The 26,924-nt window shown below is 36.5% G+C and overlaps 1 protein-coding gene and 1 long non-coding RNA gene across 2 annotated transcripts in view; one reads left to right on the plus strand and one right to left on the minus strand.

Annotated features, from left to right (window-relative positions):
* The window catches only part of LOC138700412 (uncharacterized), a 258,406-nt gene that overhangs the window by 67,909 nt on the left and 163,573 nt on the right, over nucleotides 1–26,924 (plus strand). The gene's annotated exons all lie outside the window — the stretch shown is intronic.
* Nucleotides 14,524–15,230, minus strand: LOC138700482 (uncharacterized). Its single transcript, XR_011332360.1, has 2 exons — nucleotides 15,142–15,230; nucleotides 14,524–15,045 (listed from the first exon to the last, which is right to left on the minus strand). It is a non-coding gene; the product is annotated as an uncharacterized lncRNA (long non-coding RNA).

Here is a 26,924-nt window from a genome sequence, read left to right on the forward strand (position 1 = left end):
TTGCGCTCGTTTCATAAACAAACATACTCGCATCTTAATTACTACCACTGTAGGCTCGTTGCATAATGTACTATTATTACTTTAATAATTTGGAGTATAGACATTTTACGCAATGATTTGCATTTCCTTAAATTTCCTGTCAACTTGTTTACTTAAGCACATTTAGCGTACGGTTTTTAAAGAGGATTTCTGTGTGCTCATTATCAAAGATATTTTTATAAGATTATCGTTGAAACAGGCGTTACAATGCATGATTTCTCAAAGTTCTTAGAAATTGATACTATATACATTTCATAACCTTCATTGCTCTGCCACACTTACCAAGTTTTCGTCCAAGTTTTCAGTCTAATTTAATTAATATTTATATTTTTAAATTAACTATAATCGGTTGCTGTCGCTTACCTGATTTCAGTTATAAAATTGTTGTACATTCTGATAACTGTAGTGATGGAGGGCTTGCATTTATGTGTGGAATATTCCCATCAATGTTTTACTTCCCAAGTCGTTACTCCGCATTTTGCATAGAGATTTTCTATTAGGTCCGTGTTATTAAATGACGTACGTCCAGTTTTAATTAGTGCGTGCTGAAATTACAAACCATACACGTTGATTAGAAATAAGCCAGGGCTTCCAGTCTCTCCTCCGAAATGCTATTTAAAAATCTGAATGGCGTTACAGTTCGCAAACGTGAGGCAGAAATGGAGTAGAAAACCACCGCAAATACAGAGTGACAGGGGTATAACTGTATTAATATTAAGAACAGAATCTTTAGATTATAAGTAACCGAAAAGTCAAATGTAATTTTGGTATTTCAATAACAGTTTAATCGAAAAACATAATTTGTATTTGAAGTTTGAATCCCATTTATGGTTAAACTATTGGGTATTGAGACGTATGAGTGGCGAGATATCAACCCGATGAACAAGCCGAAAAAAACATTCCTTTGTCATTTTTTCGAAAAACGATTCATTTGTGTAATAACGTACAAAATTAACTGATTATAAACGCATTTACAGTGTGACAGAACCTTCAGGGGAACCTGGCATCGCTACACTTAAGGGTTGCTCGGAAAGTGTAAAGGCTGGTTCACAGTAAACCGGGAACGGAAACGATAACGAGAATGAGAACGGAAATAATCTATACTAATAATAAATCTGTAGCCGAAATTTTTCTGGTAATTTTCGATTTTCCAAAAATAATTGGCCCTAACATATATAATTAACCGCCCTGAAACCGAAAATAGCTTTTTTGAAATTTTTGTTTGTATGTATGTATGTCTGTCTGTCTGTCTGGATGTTTGTTACCTTTTCACGAGATAATGGCTGAACCGATTTATATGAAAATTGGAATATAAATTAAGTTCGTTGTAACTTAGAATTTAGGCTATATGCCTTTCAAAATATTTTATTTAAAAGAGGGGTTGTAAGGGGGCTTGAATTAAATAAATCGAAATATCTCCCTTATTATTAATTTTCATGAAAAATTTTACATAACAAAAGTTTCTTTAAAAATAAGTTCCGATAAGTTTTATTCCATGCAAAATTTTTTACAGGACTGATATTTAATGAGATAAATGAGTTTCAAAATTACAATAACAACGCCATCTAAGGAGGTGTAATCAAATAAAAAACAAATTACTTCGTCTATAAGGTGCCTTGGACAACAACAATCGAAAGCTATGAAACATACGGTAGCCTACAGAGAATGTTTCTGTATTTGTATGAAGTAATATCGGAAACTAAATTTACCGATTTGTATAATTAATTATTAATTCACCATTGGAAAGTGTAGTTTCTCTAGATGGACATAATGCTATAATGTTATTACAGTAACTTCTGAGTGAATCGAGGACATGTAAGATTAAAATAGCTTCTTATGCACAGAAAACTTGATAGGCATTCGTTTCCTGTATATCCTAAAATAATTTTTATGACCAAATGAGTGGTCTCTGGATCAAAATGATCGCATTTTAATTTTTTTTAATACAATTTAAATTAAGTAACATAATAAACGATTAATCCTTCTATCAAACACGAATGTTCCCTGGATCAAATGTCCTATTTTAATTATGTAATTACGGTACTTTATATTTATTTCTAACGGGTGCAGCGGAGCGCACGGGTACGGCTAATGTTAAAATAAATCTATTTAAATGTGAGCATTCACAATAATTAATTGTGAATTCTCACATTTAAATACATTTATTTTAACAATATTTCCGTTGTCATTCTCGTTATCGTTTCCATTCCCGGTTTATTGTGAACCAGCCTTAAGCTGTCTATCTGTGTTCTTACGTTCTACCTCAGCAATAGCGGGTCTTATGGAAGTCTTTCCATAGAATTCTAAAGGTGAAGTCAATTAAAGATAAAGCCAAAATTTAATTGTGAATATCTAGATACCGTCGTTAGGGGTAACTTTGATATTGGGGGCTATTTTGATAACCACTTCGATCGATTACTAAAATCGAATTCGTGCGAAAGATATCAGAATGCGGCCAACTTTGGATCTCGTGTTGGCAGCCCTGTTAAACTAGTCATGAGATAGCGACGGTGCTATGTAAACACCTGCATGTTGTTGAGGAGAAATTAAATATTTTTTGGATTATGAAGTAAATGAAGATTTCTGATACCTACAAAACTTTGAAGATACACAGGTGAGCATATTTATAAATTAATATTATTTCTATCTTCAAATAAAGTTGATATTTGGCATTTAAAGTAGTGCCAAGTACATTTATTCACATTTTGGAACCTGTAAGTATGACGTACGTGTCTTGGTGTATTTCCAACAAGAAAACGCGACAGTCCATACTGCATACGAAACCATAACGAAGTGCACCGGATGTTTGGAGAAATGATTATAAGCAAGAATTTATGGCCCGCTAGATCACCAGATCTCACACCTTTTGATTTTATGCCTGGGAAATTAAAAAAAAAAATAAAGTGTGTAAAGCTAGGTGAACTGACAGAAAATATAAAAAGTGGAATTGGGTCTATTATAAAAGAAGAACTAATCCGTGCGATTGATTATTTGTGGAAATGGACATCACATAGAGCACCTTCTGTGAGCAGGGTGAATGCTGAATAACAATGTGTTATGTATACATAAGTTTTAACTGTTTAGTTCCGAGAGCAAGCATGTCGTATTAACGATAGGCGCGTGGCTATCTGCCCGGTATACGGCCGGTCACTTTGCGTGCCAGTATTTTTTAGACGCACTGTATAATTTAATTAATGTACACTTCGCGGCAAAAAGAATGGGCCGACTCTTGGTCGATAGAAATGCTAAGTTCTATCGCGCGGTTCACTCGTGTAAACGTAACCCACTGCAAGGCATTGCTGTGGTGTCTCTTCATTGAAAGTCATCCGTCTATAATGTAGTAAACCTTACGAGCAGTCTTTGGCCCAGTGGTAAGAAGTCTGACATTCCTACCAGAGGTTCTGAGTTCGCATCCCGGTACGGTAAAATTATTTTTTATTTTAACTTTTACTTAATTTATTAGTTTAAATGTGAACTGGAATTTGTTTAACAAACTTCGTTATTCCAGCCTTGTAAAAATGTTATTGCCCATCACATGAGGGCTATTAGTATGTGAGATCTGGTCTATATAAACAAAAATACTTTTTTCACATCCTAAAAACCCGGGCGCATATCAAACACAAATAAATAACTAAATCAACAAAAACAAACAATGTTTTAATATATTAACAAAACAAGGCCTGTGGTGGGGACTATAGTCCCGACGCTGTTATTTCCGGCGTGACTCCGCCTCTTTGCTTACGTCTTAGAAAGTGAAGGCTCTATAAAGTCTAGGTAGGTAGTATCATTCGCCATTTTTGTTCTTACGTTGCCGAGCTACCATACGAGGAATCTATTTGCAACACCATTAAATATTATCATGTCGTAACTCCTATGATAATAAATCAAACGCAATGTAATTCAGCAAATAATTGAGCGGCAAATAACGTCTTCGTGTGCTTTCTGCGAACGCCACCTAAAGAGCTAAAATGGCGGGCGATTATATTAAGTATTTATCGAGCCTTAAGAAATGAATCAGCGAATCACAAGACGCACACATTTAAATGTAGCCGACCTGCAAAGCGATTGGCTGCCGAAAATTAGAGCGACGGGACTATAGTATCTCGTCCACAAACCACCTGCGTCAACAACTGCCCTCATTCTGCGCGGCATGGAGTCCACAAGATTATGGAACAGGTACACATTCTTGGCCATCTCCTCCCACGCATCTAGAACTCTGTCCCACAATTCTTCAGGTGTCCGAACGGGTGGTTCTGCCCAATTAGAGCGTAGGATCCTTTTGACTGCAGCCCACAAATTTTGAATCGGATTCATATCTGGTGAATTTGGAGGCCAGTCGACTGGGTCGCCATCACGCCTCCTCGTAAACCATCTTTGAATCCGTTTGGCGGTGTGTATAAGATGATTATCCTGCTGGAAGAAAAGTGTTCCTTCTGGATATCGTTTTGGAGCGGAAGGGATCATTACATTTGCCAAAATGTGTTCGTAGACTTCTACCGTAAACCGCAAGTGGATGCTTTCCAGAAGTCATTTCTCCAATCGAAGTCCTGTCGGAGAGTAGCATACGCAGAATAACCTATGCGAACCAAGGCAATGAGTTATTGTTTCTGTGTCATCTTCAAGCGTAATGACGAGACAGAACGTTGTATTAACAGATAGCAATATTGCTTGAAAGAAAGAGGGAGGTTTATTATTTATTATAGTTTGAGCATGTTCTAAGCGATATCGCCACATAATTATAGCTTTGCGAGACACATATGATGGCAAAATTGTAATTAAAAAAAAGAATAGTGGGGAGATTCGAACCTTGAACTACTAGTATCAACTTGTTTAATGGACCAATGCCGTAACGACTTACGCTCCTGTGACTGTAATATCAGTTTGACATAATACTTGGTTTTCCTGATCATATTCGCTCCGGTTGATTTTGTATTAATCAATTTTATTATGATTTCACTCTTCAAGGGCCCTGATGTATCTAGAATCAACCCGCCATTCGATTTTATTACATATTTTAGACTCTTAAACAAAATACAGCAAATTTAAATGGTTTAATTATGTGTTATCTAGTGAACTACGGCTTTGACAAGACGAGCATGCGCAATGTATGTCTCTGGAACTTAGAAATTGTCGGCCGGCCCATTCTTTTTGCCGCTAAGTGTACGTTCACTAAAACTTATCCAGGTTTCATTTTCTGGTGCACTGGATGTAGATGAACAATTTGAGCATTAACAATAAGTAATTGGATAGTTTGTAAATATGACAGTTGTCCTCTGAAATAAATGTGAAATGTAACTTCGAAATTTAAATATTTACTACTAGAACGATCATTTCACGTGGTGTTATACTCAGTCTATAAACAAGATGGATTTTTCTTGCGAAGTATAGATCTTAATTCCATGTCTTCATTGTGTTATATTCTATATTTATTTCTTCACAAACACAACTACAGCCTACAGTAACACGGAACGGAAAACGTTGGGGCAGAGTGAGGTGGAGGGTAGAGGAAAAGAGAGAAAATGGGTTATATAAACAGAAAAATGAAAAATTGCTCGATCTTGGCCATAAATCAAAATAATGGCTTGCAGTCCTGCGAAACAAATTCGTCTCGGACAGTGTTCGAAATGAAGATATGGACTGGGGTTGATAATAAAGAGAGAGGGTTGGGATTAGCAGGAGCAGCTTCATTGTCGCGTCACGAACTTCCCTTCCCCTTTGTCCGAAATGGGCGATTAATTGTCCAGTGGGTGGACACGTTTCCGCAGTAACATGTGATAAATATTTGTGCTTCTTTATTCAACAGTCCTTCAAGACTTCCTCTTAGCGTCCCACTGGAGTGACTGATGTTGGTTCATTGTTGTACGTGGAGGAGTAGCAGCTTGTAGTCAACGTTTGAATGTAGATTCAAGTTCCTTGGCATTGTACTGGTTTAGTGGGCCACAAATATTGAAGGAGGCTTAAATATTGTTGTGAGGTTATTTAAAATGAAGTCGCGTTTAATTTACAGTAAATTTGGCGGCAGAGGAACTCAATTGGTACAGCAACTGGATATGGACTGGACGGTTTCGGGTTCATTCCTGGGTGGCGACGGGATTTTCTCGTTGCCGAAACTTCCTTAACGGATCCGAGGTTCACCCAGACTCCTGCCAAGTTGAGTACCGGAGGTAAAAGACGGTCGGAGTTTGGTGCCGACCACACAACCTCATTCTAAAGCCGAAGTCAAAAAAGCATGGGGCTTTGTTCACTGATGTTTAAGGGGGATTACGTTAAAGGAAAATGCAGAGAAAGGTACTGCCAATCTTCTTGGTCCGTTAGGTATTGATAAAAGGCCCCTTCTCCAGTGCCCAGGTACTGGGCATCTCACTCCACGACAGGATCTCAAACGAAGAACTACGCAACCTTTCCAGCAACGCGGATTTCTTGGAAAGGGTAACAAAGCTAAAATGGAAGTGGGGAGGACACGTGGCAAGGCTAAATCCAGAAAGATGGGCGTACGCAGCTACAATGTGGGACCCATACACGGGGAAGAGAAGACAAGGACGGCCAAGGCACAAATGGGCAGACATTCTCGCAGCGAGGGCCGGAAAACAGTGGTCAAAAATAGCAAGAAAGAGGAAAAAAGTGGAAGGAACTAGAATAACACTTAAGAGAGGTGTACATTGCACAATCTAAAGTGTAAATAGCTTGTAAGTGGAAAGTTAGTGTCAGTGATATATATCAGAGTGCCACAAGTCTTACTTGGAATGGCTCACGAAGTAAGTTACATAGAGCCACCCCTTTCTTAGGAGGCCTTTGCCCTACACGGGACATTAGCAGGCTATTCTTTCATGCGGTAGTGGTGCTGCAAACATTTCACAAGATTTTAAATATCCCAGAGATAATTCAGTGGATATTTCTCATTTTTATACACAAATAAGTGGTATTTGGGCCTATCATTTGGCATGAACAAATTTATAATTATCATATTAGTTTATTATTTTTATTTAAACAATTTAAAGGAAATAATTTGCTGCTACATAAGAGGAAAAAGCATAGTATCTCCCCGACCACTTGTCAGATTCTAAGTTAATTTTTTTATCTCTGACTCCAGAAATCCAGTGTTAGAGGATGGACTACAGAGATCTTCCTAAGTTATAAAGTTTATGAGCTACATTTTTTTTATTTTATAATAATGAAAGTAGTTATTTTAATTTTACACTATTTACTTAAAATTTATAAAATTATGCTTATATATCTGTGAAAGTTGTTCATCATCTACAGTTTGAATGGCTACAAATTCCCTAAACATTTGACACAATTCAAGTTCTTGTCCAATAAATTTATTATAAGTAGACTTCGAAGTTGAGGTTCGAGTCGGAGAGATAGAGGTTAACCGATAGCGGAGTATTGGACAGAGGTGTGTGGGGGGGGGGAACATGCTAGGGCTTGTTTACTTTTTCCATCTATCTGATTTGACGTTTAGTGCGTACTAGCACTGAAGCTGGAAGACTAGGGATAACGCGAAGTCATTGCGATGTTGAAAATGAATTCAGTTGGACCAATTTTTTTTAATTACTTGATTTTCTACCATGAGAAAGAAACACATTTAATTTAAATTAAAAATAAAAAAAATGTAGGATACGGCATTTAAATCACTACCACACTTTTACTGATATATTTTAATTATTTAATTATTATTATTTTATGATATTTCATTTTAATTCATTTGATTGTCAGTTATTCTTTTAACATCGAGTTACTCAACAAAACTCTCATTCTTACTTTTTATTAATATTAAATTCTTACTAAATATAATACTCGAATTACTTTCATTTTAATTATGATATTATCTTTCTTTCTTGGAAATAATATATTAGGCTAATGTAGGCTCAATTTCCCCACCGAACACAAGTTTTACTCATACGAAGGTTAGATTGTTTTCTGAAAGTAATTTGTTTAATATTGCTCTTATTGACAAGTTTCCTAACTAACAAAGGGCAAATTCTGGATAACTTACGGCGCTGGACTCTGGACGTATTTCACTTTCATCTTATTCAGATGCTAGATAACCATTGCAGTTGATAAAGAATTGTAAAATAACTCAATTAAAAAAGGAAAACTTCATTCCTGTAACTTGTTGTTGTTGTTGTGACTTTTACTTTATAATTATGTCGTTTATTTTCCTTAATACTGTAATTCATGTACATTTATGTATGTTCTGATATCTTGATCATAAATTATTATTATTATTATTATTATTATTATTATTATTATTATTATTATTATTATTATTATTATTACGAAATATCTTTGTAACAGGGTATGTGTATGAGGGCAGAGAACTATCTTGCCAGTTGCTTTGTAAACACTTTCGTCTTGTGTTCACATAACTTAAGAGATAATGTGCTTCAACTTCGAAGTCTAATTTATAATCCTAATGTACGAGTAATAAAAATAATTGTATTATTAACCAGGTTATTTAAAAGTTATAATGATATTCCTAGTCCAGCAATATGCGGGTTGTTATCTTCGTGCAGAATTTCATTACACTTATCCGAAATGTCTCCAAAAACAGAAATAATATTTTAGTACAGAGGAATGGCATCAGATGTCGCTAGTATCGACCGTCAGAAACAATTGCATGAAGATGTATGCTTGAGTGTGTGCTATATATCACTACTCCATTAAATCCTTTTGTTACATAGCAGCGAAACAAGATAGAATGGGAGGGAGAGCTGGGAATTATGATGGATGTGAACGAGGGAGAACGGGCGTAAATAAAGGCGAGACACCACCATAATGAATCCGTGATATAGATATAGCGGTGATGAGAGGGCCCGGCTCCCGCCACGATTGGCCGTGTGCCTCGATCCGCAGCCTGCAGGAACCTGTCAGGTCGCTACTATTCAATGTCCTAATGAAATACTAATTATGACAACAAAATTCAGAACACATTCGAAGAGCTCTGTGGAACTATAAATGTTAACGTGGAGAGAAATAGTTTGAGAGACATCATTATTAAAACTAGTAACTAACAGATCAGTTCAGCATTTGCTAATTCGTAGAGGTAATTATTATAACCATGTTATAAAAAACTTTGTAGTTTTTAAATTACCACATTCTAAAGATTCTTGGTTGGAGTTAATCAGAGCAGCAGGTGAACTAATATGCAAATCAGTATAAAGGACTGAAATTGTGCAAATTGTATAATAGGCTGATTAAAATTAATAGCTTTTTTTTATTACCTGTAAGCTCTGATTGCATTTTCGAAACATCTGGCTGCATTTTCTGAAATGAATAATCTAGCTGAAATGTATGACTTTATGAACTGACCACAGTATAAGTAGTGACAACTCTTGTCGGCACCGTTGATGTTGTTGTACTAAATTCAAGCTCAGTAAGGTCTAGTTCTCAATGAATCCAACTATATCACTAGTATCAAACCACTATCAAAATATTAGTAAAATATGTATTTATTTATTTTATTGGTCAGTAATACGAAAAATCTTGTATGTATATTATCTATCATTAATATTATGTCGTTTACTTACTTACTTACTGGCTTTTAAGGAACCCGGAGGTTTATTGCCGCCCTCAAATAAGCCCGCCATTGGTCCCTATCCTGAGCAAGATTAATCCAGTCTCTACCATCATATCCCACCTCCCTCAAATCCATTTTAATATTATCTTCCCACCTACGTCTCGGCCTCCCCAAAGGTCTTTTTCCCTCCGGCCTCCCAACTAACAGTCTATATGCATTTCTGGAATCGCCCATACATGCTACATGCCCTGCCCATCTCAAACGTCTGTGATTTTATGTTCCTAATTATGTCAGGTGAAGTATATAATGCGTGCAGCTCTGTGTTGTGTAACTTTCTCCATTTTCCTGTAAATTCATCCCTCTTACCCCAAATATTTTCCTAAGAATCATTCTCAAACACCCTTAATCTCTGTTCCTCTCTAAAAGTGAGAGTCCAAGTTTCACAACCATACAGAACAACCGGTAATATAACTGTTTTATAAATTCTAACTTTCAGATTTTTTGACAGAAGACTAGATGACAAAAGCTTCTCAACCGAATAATAACACGCATTTCCCATATTTATTCTGCGTTTAATTTCCTCCCGAGTGTCTGTTACTGTTGCTCCAAGATATTTGAATTTTTCCACCTCTTCGAAGAATAAATCTCCAATTTTTATAGTTCCATTTCGTACAATATTCTGGTCACGAGACATAATCATATACTTAGTCTTTTCGGGATTTACTTCCAACCCTATCGCTTTACTTGCTTCAACTAGAATTTCCGCGTTTTCCCTAATCGTTTGTCGATTTTCTTCTAACATATTCACTTCATTGTCGCCAGGAAGTCAAAATACTTATATCCATTGTTGACGTTCATGTTCGCACTTCACCGCAACGGACGCCATGATGTATTATGTTGTACTTGGATCAATTTTACCAACATAAGCCTCAAACAGTGACTTGAACGTTGGCGTCAATAAGTGAATATTTTCATGATGATTGCATACGGAAGTAATTATTATTAAAAGATGAGTAATGAATGTTTTCAGTTAATATTAAATTATGCCAGCCCCGTCGTAGATGGAAATCCATTTGGTGGTGGTTCCAGATAATACACCCGGTTTCGTGACATGCGCACTCAGAACTTCTTCCCACGAAATGGCTTAGGTGTCTTTTCTCTATATTGTGAACTGCCTTGAAAGGTTTTCGACAATAGAGTGACTGGATAACTCTTCTGTCAGTAGTAGTTGCTAACTGCAATGTCTAGATAACTCATAAGAATCTAGTCAGTGGTAAGCATATGGAATAAGGTGATAATTCGCTCAGCACAGTGCATGGCTAATTCGAATTACTGGACTGTTCACGTTACACGAGTGAATGAGTAATAGTAATGACTGGATAACTCTGCAGATTACACTGAATCGATAAGTGGAATGACTGTACTGAATGACTAACTGGAACGACTGAATAACTCACCTGATTGCAGGAGATTATTGGCAGGAATGACTATATAACTCACTTGCCTGCAGTGGATGATTAAATGGGGCAACTGGATAACTCACCTGTCTGCAGTATATGATTGGCAGGAATTACTATATAACTCACTTGACTGCAGTAGATGGTTAAATGGGACGACTGGATAACTCACCTGACTGCAGTAGATGATTGGCAGGAATGACTATATAACTCACTTGACTGCAGTGGATGGTTAAATGGAATGACTGGATAACTCACCTGACTCTAGTAGATGATTGGCAGGAATGACTATATAACTCACTTGACTGCAGTGGATGGTTAAATGGGACGACTGGATAACTCACCTGACTGCAGTAGATGATTGGCAGGAATGACTATATAACTCACTTGACTGCAGTGGATGGTTAAATGGGACGACTGGATAACTCACCTGACTGCAGTAGATGATTGGCAGGAATGACTATATAACTCACTTGACTGCAGTGGATGGTTAAATGGGACGACTGGATAACTCACCTGACTGCAGTAGATGATTGGCAGGAATGACTATAACTCACTTGACTGCAGTGGATGGTTAAATGGGACGACTGGATAACTCACCTGACTGCAGTAGATGATTGACAGGAATGACTATATAACTGACTTGACTGCAGTGGATGGTTAAATGGGACGACTGGATAACTCACCTGACTGCAGTAGATGATTGACAGGAATGACTATATAACTCACTTGACTGCAGTGGATGGTTAAATGGGACGACTGGATAACTCACCTGACTGCAGTAGATGATTGACAGGAATAACTACATAACTCACTTGACTGCAGTGGATGATTAAATGGGACAACTGTATAACTCACCTGACTGCAGTAAATGGGACGACTGGATAACCCACCTGACTGCAGTAGATGATTGGCAGGAATGACTACATAACTCACTTGACTGCAGTGGATGATTAAGTGAGACGACTGGATAACTCACCTGACTGCAGTAGATTATTGGCAGGAATGACTATATAACTCACTTGACTGCAGTGGATGATTAAATGAGACGACTGGATAACCCACCTGACTGCAGTAGATGATTGACAGGAATGACTATAACTCACTTGACTACAGTGGATGATTAAATGAGACGACTGGATAACTCACCTGACTGCAGTAGATGATTGACAGGAATGACTATATAACTCACTTGACTGCAGTGGATGATTAAATGAGACGACTGGATAACTCACCTGACTGCAGTAGATGATTGGCAGGAATGACTATATAACTGACTTGACTGCAGTGGATGGTTAAATGGGACGACTGGATAACTCACCTGACTGCAGTAGATGATTGACAGGAATGACTATATAACTCACTTGACTGCAGTGGATGGTTAAATGGGACGACTGGATAACTCACCTGACTGCAGTAGATGATTGACAGGAATGACTATATAACTCACTTGACTGCAGTGGATGATTAAATGAGACGACTGGATAACCCACCTGACTGCAGTAGATGATTGACAGGAATGACTATAACTCACTTGACTACAGTGGATGATTAAATGAGACGACTGGATAACTCACCTGACTGCAGTAGATGATTGACAGGAATGACTATATAACTCACTTGACTGCAGTGGATGATTAAATGAGACGACTGGATAACTCACCTGACTGCAGTAGATGATTGGCAGGAATGACTATATAACTCACTTGACTGCAGTGGATGGTTAAATGGGACGACTGGATAACTCACCTGACTGCAGTAGATGATTGACAGGAATGACTATATAACTCACTTGACTGCAGTGGATGATTAAATGAGACGACTGGATAACTCACCTGATTGCAGTAGATGATTGGCAGGAATGACTATATAACTCACTTGACTGCAGTGGATGGTTAAATGGGACGACTGGATAACTCACCTGACTGCAGTAGATGATTGGCAGGAATGACTATATAACTCACTTGACTGCAGTGGATGATTAAATGAGACGACTGGATAACTCACCTGACTGCAGTAGATGATTGGCAGGAATGACTATATAACTCACTTGACTGCAGTGGATGGTTAAATGGGACGACTGGATAACTCACCTGACTGCAGTAGATGATTGACAGGAATGACTATATAACTCACTTGACTGCAGTGGATGATTAAATGAGACGACTGGATAACTCACCTGATTGCAGTAGATGATTGGCAGGAATGACTATATAACTCACTTGACTGCAGTGGATGGTTAAATGGGACGACTGGATAACTCACCTGACTGCAGTAGATGATTGGCAGGAATGATTATATAACTCACTTGACTGTAGTGGATGGTTAAATGGGACGACTGGATAACTCACCTGACTGCAGTAGGTGATTGGCAGGAATGACTATATAACTCACTTGAATGCAGTGGATGGTTAAATGAGACGACTGGATAACTCACCTGACTGCAGTAGATGATTGACAGGAATAACTACATAACTCACTTGACTGCAGTGGATGATTAAATGGGACAACTGTATAACTCACCTGACTGCAGTAAATGGGACGACTGGATAACCCACCTGACTGCAGTAGATGATTGGCAGGAATGACTACATAACTCACTTGACTGCAGTGGATGATTAAGTGAGACGACTGGATAACTCACCTGACTGCAGTAGATTATTGGCAGGAATGACTACATAACTCACTTGACTGCAGTGGATGATTAAATGGGACGACTGGATAACTCACCTGATTGCAGTAGATGATTGGCAAGAATGACAAGATAACTCACCTGAATCCATGCTATCTTCTACATGGAGTCCATACCTAAAGTTTTGTCCACGCAGTAATTGACAGATTTTATTCACTTGGCAGAACTACGGAAAATTACTGATTGATCGATTGAATCCTGACTCACTACTGACGAGACACATTCATTATTCAGTTAGACGGCGGAAATGGATTCGAGGTGCACAAAGCCAAGGTTGGGAAGATTTTCCTCAAGGTTCTCCCATTTCCTCTCGTCATTCCACCAACACTTTCCACACTTTCGTTCTCATTATGAGCTCTTTTTTTTTAATATGACATTTAATTTACCGTCCTTACGTGATGTCAGAAACACGTCCTCCGCGGTAGATATTTCTTCCTGTATTTTCAAATATTAATAAATAATAATAATGATATTGTTGTGATGATAATTTCTAAAATATTGATAATTTTTTATAAAGAGGCTCCGATTTCTCCCCAGTTTGCTGTTTGTTTGACGGGGATATGACGAGTCACAACCATATAGATCCATAAGAAGGCATATCACTATAAGAGGTATCGTATAGTATCATTGTTCAATTATTTATTAATACTCAGCCGCTGTCAAAGCGGACGCTTTCCTTTTGAAGATATAAAGCAAGAGTTTGTTTATTGATTAGGCCTTCTCAGATATCGCTCGAAACGTTAACACAGCCCTATTAGTATGTCTACCAATGATGTTTTTGAAATACATGTTATTTCAGAAAAGTGTGAATGCAATTAATAATTATATATAATAATAAATTTTCAGTCAAATACACTTTTCAATTTGTGAGGTCAGATAATCTGTTACATCACAATATTTAGTACGAAGTCAGTAATATTTTCGACTTTAAAAAGTCATCTTCAGGTGCATGAGATGCAAACAATATTTAAAAATAGGTGATAAGTTGATCTAGCAATTAATAACATGGTAAATAATGCACGTACTGGCATTTACAATTATATAAATTTCGTGCCTCTTGAGGTAAACTGTACATGGTAAAGCTGAACACTGATGCTAGATTTTCGTGTGTATATAAGACAAGGAGAAGGCACAGCATGATATTAACCTTATACAATTAAAGGTTAAGTATTCTCATTAGATCGTATCATTAAAATTAAATTTGTACAGTTTGATATTAACTATGTTAAAATGTTAAATATAATGTATAAATTTAAAAGAGATGGAGAAGCTGTGATGCAAATGCTGTTGGTGGGAGAGCACGCAGTCTAATTCGTCGTGGTGAATGCCATAGTTGTCTGAAAATATTTTAGTTAATAGGTTATTATTAATTTTGAAAAGGTTGTGAGAGCTGATATCAGCGTTTCTTAAAGGTTTATTATATTTGTACTTACATAGTTGTTCAGTTGTTTGCATCCAGACAAGGGGGCGTGTTTCACCCGACGTTACATGTTTTAGACTGAGTGATGATGTATGGACAGATAACTAAAATATTTTCAGACAACTATGGCATTCACCACGACGAATTAGACTGCGTGCTCTCCCACCAACAGCATTTGCATCACAGTTTCTCCATCTCTTTTAAATTTATACATTATATTTAACATTTTAACATTGTTAATATCAAACTGTACAAATTTAATTTTAATGATACGATCTAATGAGAATACTTAGCCTTTAATTGTATAAGGTTAATATCATGCTGTGCCTTCTCCTTGTCTTATATACACACGAGAATCTAGCATCAGTGTTCAGCTTTACCATGTACAGTTTACCTCAAGAGGCACGAAATTTATATAATCGTAAATGCCAGTACGTGCATTATTTACCATGTTATTAATTGCTAGATCAACTTATCACCTATTTTTAAATATTGTTTGCATCTCATGCACCTGAAGATGACTTTTTAAAGTCGAAAATATTAGTGACTTCTTACTAAATATTGTGATGTAACAGATTATCTGACCTCACAAATTGAAAAGTGTATTTGACTGAAAATTTATTATTATATATAATTTTTAGTACCAATGATGTGTTAACATTTTCAAATGACTTGTCCATTTCAACTCCACGTGAAGTAGATATGATATGATATGATATGATATGATATGATATGATATGATATGATATGATATGATATGATATGATATGATATGATATGATATGATATGATATGATATTGATATATGATATGATATATGATACGAGTGTATATGATATATCATATCATATCATATCATATCATATCATATCATATCATATCATATCATATCATATCATATCATATCATATCATATCATATCATATCATATATTTGTCAGCCTACTTTATAATTCATAGTTATGGTGGTCCTTAACATTTCTGATTTTCGAACCACCATCACTTTAATATACTGTAGCCTATATATCACTTTTTTGTGTTCACATATTCCTTTGCCAAGTATTTCCTGTTTACTCCCTATTCTTCTATTTAGCTGAATTGCTATCTATCCTCTTCAATTTCTCTCTTACCTAGACTGTCTTCCTACGTAAAAGTCTGACTCTTTCATTCAATATCTGACTCAACAATGTTTCCATACTTCATTAATCCTCTCACTCTTTCTCTAAAACCACTCACCTTTCGCTCACTTCCTTACTTACTTTCAGTCACTCATTATTTTTCTCTGTCGTTCTCTCATGCACTCAGTCACTCCCACGTTCTTATTCCTGAATGTATCAAACATTATCTCATCCCCACTGTGTCTCACATTTTTATTCACTGTTTCCCTCTGACTCATTTTCTCACCCATTTCGCCCCACGCTAGTTATTCTTGCAGACTGAAATGATTTCCTTAATAAATAGACTTACCTGAAAAGCAAAACTGATATTTGATAGTATTTATTGATTCTATCTTCGTATTGTCACGTTTAAAAATATTTGCGTTCCTCACTGCTGGTGCCTTTTCTATTTTACTATCCACTTTTCGCTGCACCATCTGAGAAGCCAGAAGACGACGCCCTCTGACAGTAAAGAAGCTCGTGGAGACTGATGAGTTGCATCGAGGGGGCAAGAAATATGGAACACAGCAGGAGACAATGCGAGCGCGCGGGTTGCATCAGTCAGCCTGACACAGGCTTCAAGAAGGTTTTATTGCGTAACACAAGCGGCGGAAATGGGGGAGAAGAGGGCCAAATGTCACCGGAAGAAACGTCTGTCTGATGCTTGGGAAGATATTAGATTCTTGTCGGCATTTGTAAGCATTGTCTGAGATAACATCATATTAATGTTCTCCCTGTTTGTGGGGTGTATTGAGATTGTAGGCACCTCATAAAGCGCACTCCCCTAATAGCAGGCTGAGGAAAAAGTGATGGGAATTTTTTATTTGCGTCTCCTCTTCTTAAATGAGGAAGGAAAAGTACAGTCCTTCTCCTGCTTTGTTGAAGAGTCCTTATTACAAGTCTGTTTCAAAATTTATTAAAAACTTGCGAAACATAAATTGTGTATTTTTTACGTTTTATGTCAGTGCCTAGTTTTAATCAATAAGGTGACCTTGCCAAGTGAGTAAGAATTATTAAGCACTGCTTGTAACTTTTTTGCTTTTAATATTATGAAGAAATTCTTTAAACAAACATTATAAGAAGGGATATTTTTTTCTCTTTCAAAGAATCTTCCAAAGCGTCTGTTTTTTTAATATCACCACGCAATTATCTTTCAATTTTTAATTCTTCAGATCTCAAAAAGTACAAAATCATATATATTTTTTTAAATTATGAACTATTATTTTGCAAAAATTAGCCTCAAATTTATGGTAACAATGAATGTGTACAGGCATAGACACAAAAATTACCAATTTCCTCCTGTAGCATGATTTTTTCGAACAGCGCCTGATTCACACAAATATGGAAACGAAGTTTATTTTAAGCCTAATTTACTACAGAGTGTCCCAACAAGAACACCGAATTTAATAATGTGAATAAATGCAAAAAAACAGACAACAGAATAGATAACAGCGCGCCAAACGAATAACGAGACAATGAGATACAATTCTGTCGTCAGAAACCTCGGCATTTACTTAGATGAAAATTTAAATTGGGAATGTCAAATAAAGGAAATATCCAAGAGAATATGCTATACCATGCATTCTCTTAACCCGTCCAGAAACTTCCTCTCTCCAGAATTAAAACAGACTTTAGTGCAAACCGGCGTATTACCACTGTTTGACTATTGCGACGTAATACTTACAGACTTGGGAACTGAACTTTCGAACAAGCTGCAGCGTGTGCACAATATGTGTGTCAGATTCATTAGTAATGCTCGAAAATTCGACCATATTGCACCTTCGTTAAAATATTTATCCTGGCTGCGACTCAATGACCGTAGAACACTTCATCGCTGTTTCTTTTTTTTCGAGTTCTCCACACTTCTATTCCACATTATCTTCGTTCACGGTTTAACTACTTATCTTCCAATCACAATCTAAACATCAGGTCACTGGAGAGCCAAATATTAGCAATTTCTTCTCATAGAACATTCCACTATTCATCCTCTTTTAGATTAGATTAGATTAGATTTATTTATTTAACCTGGTAGAGATAAGGCCGTCAGGCCTTCTCTGCCCCTCTACCAGGGGATTACAACTATAACATGAACAATAAGATTACAATTAATATTAAATTTACAATTACAATTACAATAAAAATTAAAGTACGACAAGAATACCTGATTAATGAAAGCTAGACATTTTATCATAGAAGTTAAGAACAAAGAATATTTTTGTATTTACTAAATTACAAATTAAACCTACAATAACAAAATTCTATAGTGATGAAATTACCGGATATTGAGATATTTTGTGGTAGATTAAAAGAACTATTTACAAGAAACCATGTCTGAACGAGTCTCAATTACTGACCAAGTGCCTAGTAAGTTTGCGTTTGAATTGAATTTTATTTCGACAGTCCCTGATGCTAGCAGGTAACGAATTCCAGAGTCTTGGCAGGGCTATTGTGAAAGAGGATGAGTATGAGGAGGTGCGATGGGATGGTATTGTTAGTATTGTTTCATGGCGAGAGCGTGTGTTCAGATTGTGGTGGGAAGAAAGGTAAGTGAAGCGAGACGACAGGTACGAAGGAATAGAAGAGTTCAAGATTTCGAAGAGAAAGAGAAGTGAATGTAAATTTCTTTTCTTATCTAGTTTAAGCCAACCTATTGCTTCCAGGGATGGGGTAATATGATCATATTTACGAACATTGCTTACAAAACGTACACACAAATTATGAGCACGTTGAAGTTTCATTTTGTTGTCGCTGGAAAGGTCAGTCAGTAAAATGTCAGCATAGTCAAAATGGGGAAATACAAGTGTCTGCACAAGGGACTTTTTTAAGCAAGAGGGAAGATGAACATTTATCCTTTTTAGCACATGAATAATAGAATATACTTTTCTGCAGGTTTCTGTGATTTGCATGTCCCAGTTGAGATTATTATCCATGTGAATGCCAAGATTTTTTACCGAAGAACTGAAAGGGATATGCACTGTACTTACTTTAACGGGGGAAATGTCGAGGTGCTTTACAGCGTCGGTTTGCCGTTTGTGTCCTAATATGATTGCTTGTGTCTTTCCAGGATTGATATTAAGATGGAATTTCTTTGTCCATTTCACAATCGAGTCAATGTCTTTGTTCAATTTATCTATAGCGTCATTTATTCGATCTAAGCGGGAAGAGATGTAGCATTGAAGGTCGTCAGCATACAAGTGATAGTTACAATGCCTTACATGAGATGTAATATCACTGACATATATCGTGAACAACAATGGTCCGAGTACCGAACCCTGTGGAATCCCTGATGTTATGTTAAACCAGGAAGAGCTTCGATTCCCGGATACAACACATTGTTGTCTTTCCCGTAAGTAGGATTCGAACCAACTCACAGCAGTCTCTGACAAATGCAGATTTCTCAATTTATGGGTGAGCAGGTCGAAATTTACAGAGTTGAAAGCTTTGCTAAGGTCAAGAAGTGTTAGTATTGTTACTTTATTAGAGTCGATTGCTTCACGAATGTCTTCTGTCACTTTAAGTAGAGCAGTGCTTGTGTTGTGTCCAGCTCTGAAACCTGACTGATACTTGTCGAATAGTTTGTGTTCGTTCATGTAGTTACTAATTTGTCTGTGTACGATTCTTTCCAGTGCTTTTGACATGGCTGGCAGGATACTGATTGGTCTATAGTCGTTCGGGTCGGTGGGAACTTTGACTTTTGGAAGAGGAAGAACGAAAGCTTGCTTCCATATTTTAGGGAAAGTTGAAGTGATTAAGGAACTATTGAATATGTGTGCAATTGTAGGTATTACTATGTCTTGTATTTTCTGTATGAGTAATATGCTAATGTTGTCTGGCCCTTGAGCTTTCGTCTTGATGCGTCGGATGGCTTTCATTACGTCAATAGGAGTGACGTCAGTAAAATAGAATTTGTCTCGAGTTGGGGGAGCTGAGTCAGGCAAAACTGTGTCTTGTTTCGTTGTGTTGTTTAAGGTCGGGTTCTTTACAAAGTGTTCGTTCAATCGGTCAAGTGGGATGGGTATGTCTGCTTGTTCACTAGCCCTTCCAAGTCCAATGACCTTCAGATTTTTCCATAACGCGGAAGGGGTTGTGTTGGGCTCTATAAGTTTGTAGGAGTATTTGAGTTTAGCGTTTCTTATTAGTTGAGTCGTTCTGTTTCTTAGGTGTTTATATAAGTTAAAATATTCGTCGTTTTTATTGCGGGTGTATTTCCTATAGGCTAAGTCGCGTTCGGACATCAGGCTACGTATTTCAGTCGTCATCCAAGGGGCTGGGGTCTTTCTGGTACGTTTGGTCTTTAATGGTGCATGTTTGTCATAAAGTTGAAGTATTAACGTATTGAATAAGTCTACTTTCTCGTCTACAGTTCGTAATGTCCAGATCATGTGCCATGGAAGTTGCGCAGCGTCTTCTTTCAGTGCAATATCATCTATTCTTTTGATATCCCTGTAAGTAATTACTCTAGGAGTCGATTTAGGACACTGCAGATTAAACGATAGATAAATGATATCATGCCCTGATAGTCCTTTTACTGTCTCAGTCCCCCGTGAATGGAATTCTTTACGTCACAAGATTAGGGGCTGCCAGACAATAACTACTTTCAAGAGTAGGCTAAACGATTACTTACGGACGCAGTAAAATTGAAGTTATAATTATAATCATGATAGAGTTTAATAATTTAATTATATTTAGGTACGATTATTATTATTATTGTTATTATTATTATTATTATTATTATTATTATTATTATTATTATTATTATTATTATTATTGCATAATTATTTTATTGGTGTGTTGGGAAGATAAAAAGAATTGTCATTGTATTATATTAATTGCGTATTGTATTGTATTAATTATGTTTTGTTTATAGCAATATACTAATTTTGTATCATAATGGTTGAGTGGAATAGAAGGCCTAATGACCTTAACTCTGCCAGTTAAAATGAACCATTATTATTATTATTATTATTATTATTATTATTATTATTATTATTATTATTATTATTATTATTACTATTATTAATGACGCAATGTACCAACAATGTCTTGTTATTGTTGGATTTGCGGCACTGCTATCCGCTCTGTTATCCATTTTTGTTGCATTTATTCATAGGCCTCTTATTAAATTCGGCGTTCTTCTTGGAACACCCTTGAATGCAGAAAATTCATTTTTAAAAAGTATCTTCAATAGGCAGCTCGTTTGCGACTTTGAAAAATAGCAGAGCTGTTTTATGTATAAAGGAGCATAACCCAATCATCTGTTAGCTACACACATAATTCTTTAAAAAATTAAACAAAAAGTGACATAATATAGTTTACAATCAGAAAACTATAGGTCACAATAAATTATGAGGGTTAACATTGTTTAATCCAGTCCGCCGAGTTAGCTCTGTGGTAGTGCGTCTGCCTCCAGGCTATCCGTTCCGGGTTCGATTCCCTGCAAAATTTCTACCTCAGGACTAGGAGAGATGGCGGTGCACAACTTCTAATCACTATATTGTGTACCAATATACCTGAGTTAAATCCCAAATCTTTCCACAGTACATATGAAGAGAAGGAATATGTGAAGGCATATGTCACTGTTGATGGTGATTCATCCGTCGGACGGGGACGTTAAGTCTGGTGGCCCCCTTGATGCTATTCGCCAGGAGTAGGCTACGTGCCGGCACCGGGTTTCTCATTCTCCCTTTCTCATCTTTATTTTTTATTTTATTGGGTTATTTTACAACGCTGTACCAACATCTAAGGTTATTTAGCGTCTGAATGAAATGAAGGTGATAATGCCGGTGAAATGAGTCCGGGGTCCAGCACCGAAAGTTACCCAGCATTTGCTCGTATTGGGTTAAGGGAAAACCCCGAAAAAGACCGGGATTTGAACCCGGGCCACCAGGTTTCGCGGCCAGACGTGCTGGCCGTTATTCCACAGGTGTGGACTCTCATCTTTATCACAATCCTCAATACTACACTTACACGAACACTTACACATACACTTACCTTCGTACACGACATAACTCTTCACCGGTACCCATCATGCACAGCGTAGCCCGCTGAAGCGGTGTGTAATTTCAAAATGGGTCACAGTCCTGGCATGTATCCGCAATATGCGGAAACCGAATCATGTAAGTGAAGAGGGTAGACATTGTGTACACACACAATGTTTACTCCTGAGATCTTAATTTCTCAATATAAAAAAGAACACCAAAGTCAGGCAGGAATCAAGAGTTACACATCTGCAAATGGTCTAGTTTTCAATATGCGAGAATTAATGCAGTTCAAGTAGAAAAGCGTGACAAATGTTCAGCAATGAAAGGTTATTAAATATGCAGAAGCTCTGCCATTGAACACAACAGAAGCATTTAAACGAATCGCTTGCAAATCTCTTTATGGAGGCCACATGGCACGTAATTGGCACAGCATTACAATGGGTGTTAGCATAAGCCGAGCTCCGAAATAAGAATGACAAATATCTCTCTCATATGTATATATTACGGTTCCCGACTCGCTAATGATCACAGGGGCATCCCAGAATCCTCACCTGCATTTTTACAAAATGTATCATGCAAGTTTTTCTTATGATTTATGACGGAGTAATTTTATCTGTGACACAAATATGTTTACGGATTTCACTTGCGAATCGTACAGTCTGTGGTCCCACTTCTTTAAACAAGGAGTTATTCTATTATTAACACCTTTAAAACCAGCTATAACACTATACAGTGTAAATACTAAATGCTGTCTGCGAAGACCGGAGTGTGATAGAGCGTCGCCGGTGTGCCGGAATTTTGTCCCACAGGAGTTTTTTTCATGCCAGTAAATTACTGACATGAGCCTGTCGCATTTAAACGCACTTAAATGCCATCGACCTAGGCCAAGATCGAACCCACAACTTTTAGCATAGAAGACCAACGCTACACCAACTACGCTACCCAGGCAACAACCCGTTCAATTTCAAACCCTCTCTGTTATCCTGGACTTTTCTAATGACATATTCTACAGCAAAGTTAAAAAGTAGAGATGATAGTGCGTCTTCTTGCTTTAGCCCGCAGTAAATTGGAATAGCATCCGATAGAAACTGGCTTACACGAATTGAGACACATCTTAATTAATCGAACTAGTTTCTTGGTAATACCAAATCCAATAAGAATACCTTATAATTCTTCTCTCTTAACGGAATCATATGCCTTTTTTAAATCTATGAATAACTGATGTAGCAGGTACGGGCGAATCCAGAAATGCATAATAGAGTGTTAGTTACGAGGACGGAGGAAAAAAGACCTTTGGAGAGTCCGTGACGTAGATGGAAGGATAGTATTAAATGAATTTGAGGGAGGTGTGATGTGATTGTAGACACTGAATTAATCTTGCTCAGGATAGAGACCGATGGCGGGCTTATGTGAGGGTAACAATGAACCTCCGGGTTCCTTAAAAGCCATAAGTATTTTATTATTATTATTATTATTATTATTATTATTATTATTATTATTATTATTATTATTATTATATTAGGGGAGAGTCGGCTAGTATCGGACATCGGGTAATATCGGACAGTGCGTTTCTTTCATCTACCACCATGTGGTAGTACCTGAATGACATGGTTACGTTTCTCTATGCGACATCACAGAAACGTAACCATGTCAATCAGGTACTGTCATCGTGTGGTAGATGAAAGAAACTCACTATCCGATATTACCCGATGACCGATACTACCCTACTCTCCCCTACGGTTAGGGGATTGACTGTTATTCATAGCTTATTCAGTTATGTTCATTAGACATAGTTAACTCGTACAGGAAATTTTATTTATTTATCCCCATCCCAGTACTCAAATTATTCCTGCATAGATTTCATATTCTATCATATGGATTTCCTTAAATCCGTTGTACCTTTTTAAATGTTACTGGGATATTATTTGTTTGTTACACAGTTACTTTTTAATTGTTTGTAATTTGTTGATTTCTATTCAATTGGAAATATTCAACATTTTTTTTCCTCCATTACTGTATCTTCTACAATAATAAAAATTAGTATATGTAAAACACTGTCCCTACTATATAAAAAAAATTACAATTTAAAATATATATATATATATATATATATACATTTTTTTTTTTAAATTCAGTTCACTGTGCAGTGATGAAGCGTTTCCCACATAACTCAAAAACTATCCAACATTCTGTGATGGAATTTTTTATGTTTATTTATGCGTGGCATATGTAGAATATGATGCAAGATCACTTCTCTAGCTTTTATAGATTGTCTGATAAAAAATAAATTCATTTACAAAATGGTCAAATATCAATATTTTCTTCTAACACAAAATAAAAAAAAAATATTATTTATTAAGGAATGTAGTTCAAAGAGCACGATATTGTAAACATGAGTTTCAGCAATAAAGTAAAACAGAGATAACATGAGAAAGTTAAAAGGTTTATGAGTTATGAGGGAAATGCTTCATCACTGTACAGCAGGCATGTCAATTGATGCCCACAGCAGCAAGCGCGCGCTTTAAAGCCCAGGAGAGCCTGAGCGCTTTACAGCGGAAAGGAAAGAGACAGACGAAAGAGGTGATATATGCCGCTTGGTCGAGCTATATTCAGGGACGGCCAGCACTGATTCAATAGATAAAGGGAAGAGAATTTATTAAAACTGTGTCCATGTTAATTTTTAGATTTGCCTGAGAAGTATAAGTGCATTATAAGAATGTAAGTTTTAATTTTAATACTCATTTTTGACAAGTTTGATTTTTTATTCAAAAGAAATATTTTGTCAACTTTTCGTATAGAAAAGTGAAATTTTCAGGTATAGGCCTATTTATTTAGTAGCCTTACAGAATGTTTTCGTAAATCTAATATACCGTATATACGTATTACTGAAGATAGTGTATTGAAAATTTTGAAAATATTCGCATGGAAATTGTTTGTAAGGAAATGAATTAACAAAGCAACTACTGTTACATCATAAGCAAAAGATACGTGCCCATGTGTTGTAAAAATGTCAGCTCTATAGCTTCAGCAGATTTCGAGAAAATAATTTAATATTCTGATGATAGGAAGTTGCTCACAAATATCACCTTAAAAGCATAATGCGATAAGAGTTTTGTTATGTAATATTAGTTACACTTAAAACAGATACAGTACCTAGGTAACTTTGCTTTGTACTGTAATATTGTTTTGATTTGTTTATTGAATACTTTTGTAAGGCTAAAGATACCATCAATATAAATTCCAATTTATCATGTCATACTCAATCTCTTTCTTTGGAATATCACTTTCTTTATGAATGATGTGTTTCATCTACTTAATACAGTATAATATTATACTACTATGGAATTTAAGTGAATATTCCTTCGTAACTCTCTATTATGTTATTAAGATTTAAAACACAAGTGCAATATTAAGAAATCAGTGTTAGTACTTTTGTTTTACAGACAATATAGATAATATTAAACAGAAAGAAGCCATATAAAAATAACGACATAAAATTTCACGTTCCGTTTGAAGTTTGTGCATCACTGTTTTCTTAATCCAACAGGTTGCTTATTCATATACAAAACCTTTCCTCTTTCCATACTTAGCGCTTGCTGCTCGCGCACGACGTCAAGGTCAGAAAAATGCGCTTGCTTTGACATCACTGCTGTACAGTGAACTACCACCATTATGTATTTTGAAAAAAATATATATAAATATTTTTTTAAATCGTGGAAATAATTTTTTCATATAGCAGAAGGACAGTGTTTTATACATACCAATTTTCATTATTGCACAAGATACAGTCATGCAGGAAAAAAATTTTGAATATTTCCAAACATTTTACTGCTGTAAGCCGTACCTAACCCCTTAATAGCCAGAATATACAAATTCTTCAGGAAGTTTCAGTATTGCGAGTGTTAAATGTATAACGTCTCGCGCGCAATGCAGTCTCTAAGGCACCCGCTGCCAAGAGCCAGAGTACATTCAGTTGTTCATGAAGTTATGGCTGCCGATATTTTCACACTTTCGCGTGCAATATGATGCTGGCCTCAGATCCGTTTTCCGTGGCTGTCAGAATTATCCCGCCTGCCAATTACAGCAGTCGTGCCAACTGTTCGACTTCAAAGGCTCAACTGATTAGATCATTCCCACAACTCCCTGGAGGCATCGTAATGAGTCTTATCCAGTTAATTATAGAGGGCGTAATTATATTAATTGCCTTTCCTTCTTCGTTAAGACTTAATCCCAACACTTTTTAAGTTCTTCTTCTTTTCATGTCAAATTATGAAGTCTAGTAGTCTCCATTTCATTACAAGAATATCCAGACGTCAAATTTTTAGTAGCATGCAGTTGAATTATCAACAACAAAAATATTATATAGAGCAATCTCGAGAAAGACCATGTCATTTTTCATTTTCATTTTATTTCAGTTATTGTGTTCCATATGTATGTCATTGACATTGACAGCGTTAGATGTGAAATAAGTCTAAGTTACACGTTCATTTTGTTCCTGATTCATTAATTGCTTGCAGACAGCATTAAAAAATTGTGCAATTCTGATTTTTTTGTGTTTGATTTCGACTGCTCTTTACTATCAGATAATAAGCAGTATTTCTGGCGATCATGGAGGTCATGTACAGATATCTTATCTATAGTTGTCTCGTAAATTCTCTC

This window comes from Periplaneta americana, chromosome 5 (assembly GCF_040183065.1).
Source record: "Periplaneta americana isolate PAMFEO1 chromosome 5, P.americana_PAMFEO1_priV1, whole genome shotgun sequence".
Lineage (NCBI taxonomy): Eukaryota > Metazoa > Arthropoda > Insecta > Blattodea > Blattidae > Periplaneta > Periplaneta americana.